Source organism: Poromitra crassiceps (genome assembly GCF_964638095.1).
Source record: "Poromitra crassiceps genome assembly, chromosome: 7".
In the NCBI taxonomy this organism is placed as follows: Eukaryota; Metazoa; Chordata; class Actinopteri; order Beryciformes; family Melamphaidae; genus Poromitra; species Poromitra crassiceps.
This window is the reverse complement of record NC_139628.1, coordinates 31,058,261-31,068,260: the sequence shown is the minus strand read 5'-3', so window position 1 is coordinate 31,068,260 and position 10,000 is coordinate 31,058,261.

The following is a 10,000-nucleotide window of genomic DNA, read 5'->3' as shown; positions in this document are numbered from 1 at the left end:
AGGTACACAACCCAAGCCGTACACAACACACAAAGTCATCATCGATAATAAAAAAAACATACAGAGGGACATTTATTTATTCCTGATAGGAACGATTGAAAAATAAAATAAAATATATTATGTTGTTTTTAACTTTACACCACCTCTTTTTGTTACTTATTGGGTCATGAAACTGAAACCATGCATATAGCCACCTGCATACCTGACTTCGGGAGCTTGGCAATTGGCATCATGCATGATTAGCCAGTAGCATCCCAACGTGTCACACAGGTAACATTACTTAAGAGACAGACTAGACACTTACTTTCTTGGTTGTTGCTAAAAAAATCTGTCAGTGTCACTCACTGTCTGTCGTTCACTTCGCTCACTGTCTCGCAGCTAGCTCACCTTCAATTATCTCGCCAGGCAGACAGACAGTCATCACTCACCACCATGCTGCTGCTCTCTCAGAATCAAGTTACCGCGGACGCGGCGTCAGATGACTTCCTGCCTGACCTGCCTTTCGTTTCAAAATAAAGGCGATCCCGTGTTTTTCATGCTTTTCCTGTTTTCCATGCAGATTGTTTTATTTTTTTACAATCTTCGTTCTCAGGACACTACAATTTTCTGTTCCCAAAGTCCGAACTGAATTGGGGAAGAAAGCTTTTAGGTTCTCTGCACCCACCGCATGGAGTCTGCAGTCTGATCTTAAACTTAATAGCTTAGTAACCTTAAATGGTTTTAAGGCTATGGTAAAATCTCTTGAGAACAGGCTGTCTGTATGCAAATGTTTTATTTGATCATTTTAATGTTTTTCAATTGTATGTGTTTATGTGTTTGTTTGTTGTAACTTTGTGTTGCTGCTGTTTCTTGGCCAGGTCTCTCTTGTAAAAGAGATATTTGATCTCAATGGGACAAACCTGGTTAAATAAAGGCTAAAAAAAATAAAATAAAAAATCTCTGAAATATTAAAAAAATCTCTGAAATATTAGGGGAGGTCCGGACCTCCCCGTGCTCATAGCTAGCTACGGCCCTGGGACTACCCTGCATGTTGTGGGGGTTCTATAGAAGTATATATGACTACCCTGCATGTTGTGGGAGTTCTATAGAAGTCATATACGTAAGTCTATAGGACTACCCTGCATGTTGTGGGAGTTCTATAGAAGTCTATAGGACTACCCTGCATGTTGTGGGGGTTCTATAGAAGTCTATAGGACTACCCTGCATGTTGTGGGGGTTCTATAGAAGTCTATAGGACAACTCTGCATGTTAAAAAAATGATGAAAAAGGGGTACCCAGTGCCAAGTCATGCCAAGGGGTCCTGACCAAACGTCAGTATTTGATTGTAGTTGCGAGTGACACTGGTATGTGTTGTGATTTTGTGCCTTGTTCGTTACGCTTGCAGTTTTGGTAGAGGCACCCATTTTGAGTCCTACACAGTAGGTTGTGTCAAATCATTGTGATCTTTTTTATTCCTTCTAATACTATAAATATAACGGATGAAATAACGCTCTGCAGCGATTAATTAAATAACACAATGTTCAAGATGGATTTTATTCGTCCAGCAGTCACCTGCAATCAAGCTTGAAATGCTGCCTCTACTTTGCATCAAGTTCTGAGACGGTCAATTTCCATGTGGTTTGCATCCTGTGACACAGACCTAAGAGGATGATTTCTAAATCACTCATGACTGTAGAATCATTTCATTCAAGATATAAATCAAAGAGCATGCTGGGAGTGTTGTGGAGGACAGGCTGGCTTAGAGAGGAATCGTAGAGAGTCTGATGTATTTATGGGCAAATGGCCAAAAAGGGTTAAAAATGTTCAAAGAATATTAATTTCCTTCTGTTCATCTGCTAGATTGTGGCATGTCTTTACCAACATACTGTAAGAGTGGATTGCATTAAAACGGTTTGCTTATATTCCACTGTTCTTGGCTCACACTTTCGCCTCACAGCAAGAAGGTCCTGGGTTCGATTCTCGCCTGGGACGCTGTTGACACTGGGGGTATGTCTCCCCGTGCCTTCGGTGCCTGGTGCCCAGGTGGGCTATCTTGTTTCTGTGTGGAGTTAGCATGCTCTCCCGGTGCTCCCGTGGGGTTTCCTCTATATATAACCCCCCACTAAATGCATGCAGAAGATCGTCATCTGACCAGCGGCGGTTGGAAGAAATTGGTCGGACTTCACTGCCACTTGTCCGAGCATGAAGGAGGATGTTTGCCCCAGGCTGGCTCAAACGAGGACACATTTCACGGTGCCTCCAATTGATGTGTGTGTGTGTGTGTGTGTGTGTGTGTGTGTGTGTGTGTGTGTGTGTGTGTGTGTGTGTGTGTGTGTGTACTGGCTGCCTGCAGGTGTGTGCATGCGGGGTGTGTCGTCTGTGATGAAACAAAGCCGGGGTTTGTCCGTCTGCTTTCACTGGGCCCTATTCTCCCACAGGCCATCGGCGCTATTACGGACCTTAACCGCAAAAAAACGTGCCTTGCGCCTGTTTCGGGAAAATAGCAATAGGCTTTAGGCTGCCAAATGCGCTTTAGGCCGAATGGGCGTGGCGGAGTCCCTGAATGCGCCAAAGTGGGCGTGTCGGCGCTAAATACCGGCGTACTGCTATCTTCCAGCCATCTTCCGACCTGGCCTACTTTTAGCGCTTTGCGCTTTTGAAAAGCAGGCCTAAAGCAGGATTCTGTGCACCGGGGACAGGAAAGTGAATGGAGAATACAATATATAGAAAAAAATACTTTAGAATACAATAGAATATAAGATTGCAACCCTTCTCAGGCTTTGGGTGAAGCTGTAATGCAGTTTCATAAATTTAGTTTAGGCTATCATAATAATCCCCATTTATGTGTAATATAGCTCTACGTTTTATTACCCCCCCCCCCCCCCCCCCCGAAATTAGCTAGGCTACTAATATTACTAATATTCCTAATTAATATGTATTATTATTTCATTCAGATAATTGACATTATAGGCATGTATATCGTTTAATGTGAGAGAAAGGGAGAGAGAAAGAAAGAGAGAAAGAGAGAAACTGGATAAACTGTTGTGTAGCGCTTCTTCAAACCCCACTCTTCATTACAGCTATTCATTACAGAATTGTCTTTTGTATTTATTTTTTCTGTGTGCAAAGCATAGTAGTTAGAATTATTTCCAAATGTTTCCCCCGTCTGTGGCAGCGGCGCTGTCCGAGGTGCTGAACAAGCCGCAGCGCATATCGGCCCTCCCGGCGGGAGTAATTCCCCTCCCCAAACAGTGCGCGATGGTACATTTGAACCTGGATGGATAGATGAATAAACGACTTAAGTAAAGAGTTGTTTTGTAGCTATTCAAAATGAATGGTGGACAGATATATCACCTGAGTCGCCAGCACCATCTTCTCCTCTGCTGTGAATTTAGTGGAGCGGTTTTGGTCTGCCATATTGACCACACTGCGCCAGCTGCTGCCAATCTGGCTATTAAAGCCACTCTGATTGATTACTGAAGATTTTATTGAGAATTAACATATTTGTCAGTGCCTGTGGGCAGGGGGTGGGGGGGGGAGGCATATATAGGCCAAATAAAATACAATTACTCAATAATAAAATCCTGTAAATAAAATAGAATAAAGTAATCAGATCCAGTAAAAGTGATAGGTGTCATTCAGAGGATGTTGCATCGTGCAGTGGGGGAGAAGAGATAAAACGATATCATTCTGCCCAAACTTTCATCTAATCTCATGACATCCAGCCATAGGCTATATAATTTTCTATCCGATGCATTTAGAACATTATTTTCACTTTGATCTTGCTATAGTGTAGCGTATTTACATGCTTGCAGTATTGAAACTGCAGTTAGATTGGTTTGAGAAGCATAATAATATGGAATAATAGCCTATATATGGAGATAGACAGACCGGATGAAGGGAGGGGGGGGCGGCGGAGCCCTTGGCTTTGTCTGGTTTTACCGGATTTGTCCAGGAATTGGAGCTTAAAAGGCAAGCGTGTGTCTCTTCCCTGCAATTCTCCAATGAGCGGACAATGCATAATTTTACGCTTAAAAGGCGTGGTTATAATGGTTGAGGCTGAGTTTAGCGCCGATACCAAGATATCAAGTGCGCCTTTCCACGCCCACTGCTTTGCGCTGCGGCTGGCGCTCGGCCTAGAAACTGCGCCGCTGCAACGATAGAGCCCATAATCCCTAATTTCCTAATTAAATCAGGGCATATGTTTCTTATGACATCATATGTCTTATGACATATGAAACATTAAAAGAAAATACGATATATCTTTATTTTATTTTGTCGTGGCGGTGGTATATTATCTCTAGTTGATTATTTAAAGAGCATGGTGCAGGTTGGATACCAGTACATCACAAAGACCGTCGCTGCATCTATACTTTTTTGTAAACTGCAGGGGGCACTGTTCCTGAAATGGAACTGTACACGTGTGACCTCTGCCCCCAGCAAACTGTATACTGCAACAAATGGATGTCACATGTGTTGAACCATAGACATATATAAAGGCTAGATGGCTTACCCGCGCTGCCGGTCAATGGAGAGCGACGTCGTCGCATGGTGGCCATCTTGCTACGGCACCACAGCTTTATATATATCTATGGGTAAAAAAAAACGCTAACATTTTATTATTATTTTTGGCTCCAAATTACACCAAACTTAGACCGAAGCATCATCATCATGAGATGAATTCACGCACCTAGTTTCATGCAGTTTCATCCATTTTGCTAGGAGCTATGAGCATCTGTTGTTGGGTTAGTATTATCACATCAGATGATCATAACTCCTAGGGAAATGGATGAAACTGCATGAAACTTTGTGCCTGAATCCCTCTCATGGCATAGATGCTTCGGTTTAATTTTGGTGTAATTTGGAGCCCATCAAAAAAATAGTGTTTTTAGAGTTTTTTTTGTTGTTGTTGCCGTATCTCGGGAACGGAATATGCTTGTAATAAACCAAACCGTTTGTAAATCCGTCAAGATTTCAGCGAGTTATGAGTATTTTTGTCTGTGCACCCTCCAACAGCTACCATAGAACGTACCAGAAAGCCTGCCGTAGCAAGATGGCGGCGCTTCAATGACGCTGGTGACTCCGCCTTAAGCCATCTAGCCTTTATATATGTCTATGTGTTGAACACCCAGAATGCCACTTTTTTTCTCCATATTCCTGCACCGGTGGCCTGTGGGGAGGGGGGGGGGGGGGGGGGGGTTCTTCATACTAATCTGTTCAGTGCAGTTATGTTTAGAGCCTGTTCTCACACAAGCATGTCTCATAGGGCTTGTAGCATCATCATCACAGTATACTACATGGACATCGTGGGCTCTATTCTCCCACAGGCCATCGGCGCTATTACGGGCCTTAACCGCAAAAAAACGTGCCTTGCGCCTGTTTCGGCAAGATAGCAATAGGCTTTAGGCTGCCAAATGCGCTTTAGGCCGAATGGGCGTGGCGCAGTCCCAAAGTGGGCGTGTCGGCGCTAAATACCAGCCTAGTGATATCTTGGGACCTGGCCTACATTTAGCGCTTTGCGCTTTTGTAAAGCAGGCCTATTCTGTGCCTTCACTGCTTCTTCTCTGTCACCCTTCTCTCTCTCTCTCTCTGAGTTCCCAGCATGCATTGTGTTTCTTCATTTCGCTACTAAATAGCCACCAAATGAGCCAAAATAGATATAAAAGGTAGTTCTAAATTAATGTGTAATGGTAACACAGCCTGCCATTGTCAACATTTCAATATTGGACCAAATAAAACCTCGAAATGAAAACACCACCCTATGTGAAACATATATGTCCTCCTGGGCCTATATATACCCCTTGTCGAGTTAACGTGATTTAGAGAAGTAACAGCGGAACGCGCTTCGGAACGCGCTTCTAATGGCATCTGCTATACTGTGATGTCCCTCCAATAACTTGGCCCTATTTCACATTTAGTTTTACAATAAAAACACATTTATGCAATGACTTGACATAATGTAGGGTATATTTATGTGCATCATCCTTCCTGCAGCAGGCGAGAGAAAATGATATCTTTCTGGACAAACTTTCACCAATCTAATAGGCTATATTTTTCTAGCTGATGCATAGAACATTATTTTCACTTTGATCTTGCTATAGTGTAGCGTATTTACATGCTTGCAGTATTGAAACTGCAGTTAGATTGGTTTGAGAAGCATAATAATATGGAATAATAGCCTATAATGCAGACAGACAGGCTGGATGAAGGGAGGGGGGGGGGGGGGGCAGAGCGTTTGGCTTTCGTCTGGTTTTGCGGGATCACTGGAATTGGAGCTAAAAAGGCAAGCGTGCGATTCGTTTATTGCACTTATCCAATGAGCATGACGGTGCATAATTTTACGCCTAAAAGGCGTGGTTGTAATGCTTTGGGCTGCATCTAGCGCCAGCACGACGATATCAAGTGCGCCTTTCCACGCCCACTGCTTTGATCTGCGCCTGCCGCTCGGCCTAGAAACTGCACCGATGCAACGATAGGGGCCCATATCTACACACAACATAATAGGTTACATATACATACTGTACAATACACTTTACTGGATCATATATTGGGATCCTACACAAACGCAGCATATATTTGGACTGTGGGAGGAAACCCACGCGGACACAGTGAGAACATGCAAACTCCACACAGAAAGGACCGGGGTGGAGATTCAAACCCACGACCTTCTTGCTGTGTGAGCCCAAAATGTAAATTCTTAAAAAACAAAGTAACCTGCACCACTCTGAATCAATCAAACGGTTTTCAACGTTTCTGAACAATGTTTGTTTGTTTAACCCAGATTTTACTTCCTGCATTGTAGCCTACACTCATCTAAAAGAGAGTTATGTGTCAGTTTAGCATAATAGGGTTTGCATCAGGCGAGGCAGAATGACTTTCCCTCTGTTTTGCATCCTCTGAAGCCCTCCAGAAACCACAGCAGACATTTTCTAACCCATCCATGGTTGACCTGACATGACCCACAGGGTTCTTATGCTGTTAACCTTCACTCATTGTTTCCTCTATTCTATTTGTGCCACAAACTCTCCATTTAAACCCATTGTGATATTTAGTATAGGTTGAAAGCCCCTCAGTGTCGGGGAAAACAAACAGGTAACATATTTTTGTTGACTGATGAAATGTCATGGTAACCACAATCTCTGATTTGCAGTCCAGATGAGAGCAGAGTTCACATCACAGTTATGACTTCATGGTAATATGAGGCTGTTTGTTATACACATCTTTGATTTCTCTATTCACTGTCTGTATTTAGACAAATCAAACAATAGTGTAGTCTGAGGTCATTTAGGGAAGGGACTGCTGGTGTATTTATCATAAAGTTTGCATCAGTTTGCCCAGTTTACATGTGGTTTACATACTGGGCACAGACTGCACGAGGACAATCGCATGGTTTAGCCTATCATTTAGCTTTAGAGTAAATAGTTGTAATGTCTTTTACCATCTCTCTCCCAGCTTCGCAGATAGAGTCAAGTTTATTTGTATAGCCCTAGTTCACAAGCATGTCTGAGAGGTCCTTATAGAGAATGTGTCTAGCTTAACCTAAGCAGCACTATGAATAAACAGAACAATCTTATATAAAGCATAATGAAAATCAGCATAGAAGAGAAGAGAGGGCGGGGGAAGAGCAGAGCGAGGGAGAATAGGCGAGAGAGGGAAGACGGTGAAGGGAAACACGATTGGGAGAGGGAGATGGAGAGAGAAGAGTGGAGAGAGTGGAGAGGGAGAAGAGAGAGAGGAGTGGAGAGAGAGGAGAGGGGAGAGGGGGGAGATGAGAGAGATGAGAGTTCAGCTGACTCAATGTGTACAAATGAATCAAGCTCAAATAAGTGTATTCTTGTTTTTGCTAAATGTGTTGTTGTAGAAATGATGCTCATCCCCTAAGTGGTATGCATGTGATAAAGAGCCAGGTGGTTATCTGAAATGACCAACACCCCTCCAGGTTAGGTTGCCATTTTAGTGAGTTGTCATTTCAGTGCAATTGCTTTGAACATTTCGTAATCATTGTATACGTCTTAATCATTGTTAACTCGTAATTAAATCATTGCACATGTTAATAAATCATTGTGAACTAAATAATTAGTCTCTCCTGATTAAACTAGCAATGTTGCTGTTGCTGTACCTGTAGCTGTACCTGCATATAGACATAATATGGTACTGTAGTTACAGGTCTTTACCTGCATATAGGCCTATGGTACTGTAGTTACACCTCTGTACCTGCATATAGGCCTATGGTACTGTAGTTACACCTCTGTACCTGCATATAGGCCTATGGTACTGTAGTGACACCTCTGTACCTGCATATAGGCCTATGGTACTGTAGTTACACCTCTTTACCTGCATATAGGCATATGGTACTGTAGTTACACCTCTGTACCTGCATAAAGGCCTATGGTACTGTAGTTACAGCTCTGTACCTGCATATAGGCCTATGGTACTGTAGTTACAGCTCTGTACCTGCATATAGGCCTATGGTACTGTAGTTACAGCTCTGTACCTGCATATAGGCCTATGGTACTGTAGTTACACCTCTTTACCTGCATATAGGCCTATGGTACTGTAGTTACACCTCTGTACCTGCATATAGGCCTATGGTACTGTAGTTACAGCTCTTTACCTGCATATAGGCCTATGATACTGTAGACACCTCTGTACCTGCATATAGGCCTATGGTACTGTAGTTACACCTCTGTACCTGCATATAGGCCTATGGTACTGTAGTTACACCTCTGTACCTGCATATAGGCTTATGGTACTGTAGTTACACCTCTTTACCTGCATATAGACCTATGGTACTGTAGTTACACCTCTATACCTGCATATAGGCCTATGGTACTGTAGTTACAGCTCTATACCTGCATATAGGCCTATGGTACTGTAGTTACAGCTCTGTACCTGCATATAGGCCTATGGTACTGTAGTTACACCTCTTTACCTGCATATAGACCTATGGTACTGTAGTTACACCTCTTCACCTGCATATAGGCCTATGGTACTGTAGTTACACCTCTTCACCTGCATATAGGCCTATGGTACTGTAGTTACACCTCTTTACTTGCATATAGACCTATGGTAATGTAGTTACACCCCTTTACTTGCATATAGACCTATTGTACTGTAGTTACACCTCTTTACCTGCATATAGACCTATGGTACTGTAGTTACACCTCTATACCTGCATATAGGCCTATGGTACTGTAGTTACACCTCTATACCTGCATATAGGCCTATGGTACTGTAGTTACAGCTCTGTACCTGCATATAGGCCTATGGTACTGTAGTTACACCTCTTTACCTGCATATAGACCTATGGTACTGTAGTTACACCTCTTCACCTGCATATAGGCCTATGGTACTGTAGTTACACCTCTTCACCTGCATATAGGCCTATGGTACTGTAGTTACGCCTCTTTACTTGCATATAGACCTATGGTACTGTAGTTACACCTCTTTACTTGCATATAGACCTATTGTACTGTAGTTACACCTCTTTACCTGCATATAGACCTATGGTACTGTAGTTACACCTCTTTACTTGCATATAGACCTATGGTACTGTAGTTACACCTCTGTACCTGCATATAGGCCTATGGTACTGTAGTTACACCTCTGTACCTGCATATAGGCATATGGTACACAATATTCCTGCAGCCATGCTGGAGATGGAGCGAGGCTTCAAGTCCACCTTATTTGAATAGTCTTACAGTCTCAAAGGGAAGGGCAAGCAGTGGCGTGCCATCCATTAGGCGAACTAGGTAAATGCTAGGAGCGCTTGAGCCGTTAGGGGCGCCAGAGAGGGTTAAAAAAAAAAAAAAAAATACAAATACAAATACTTTTTCATGATAATAGGCCTACTATTATTTTACAATAGTAGACAAAAAATAAGCAGAACAACGTCTTAATTCTTTAAATAATAGTGAAATCATTTTTCTAATTCTGGCTTTCTGGCTGCCTGGGCTGCAGCACTTTAACCATGGTCCCTAATCCATACCACCCCACCCCATGCGCGGCTGCGCCCCCTTCT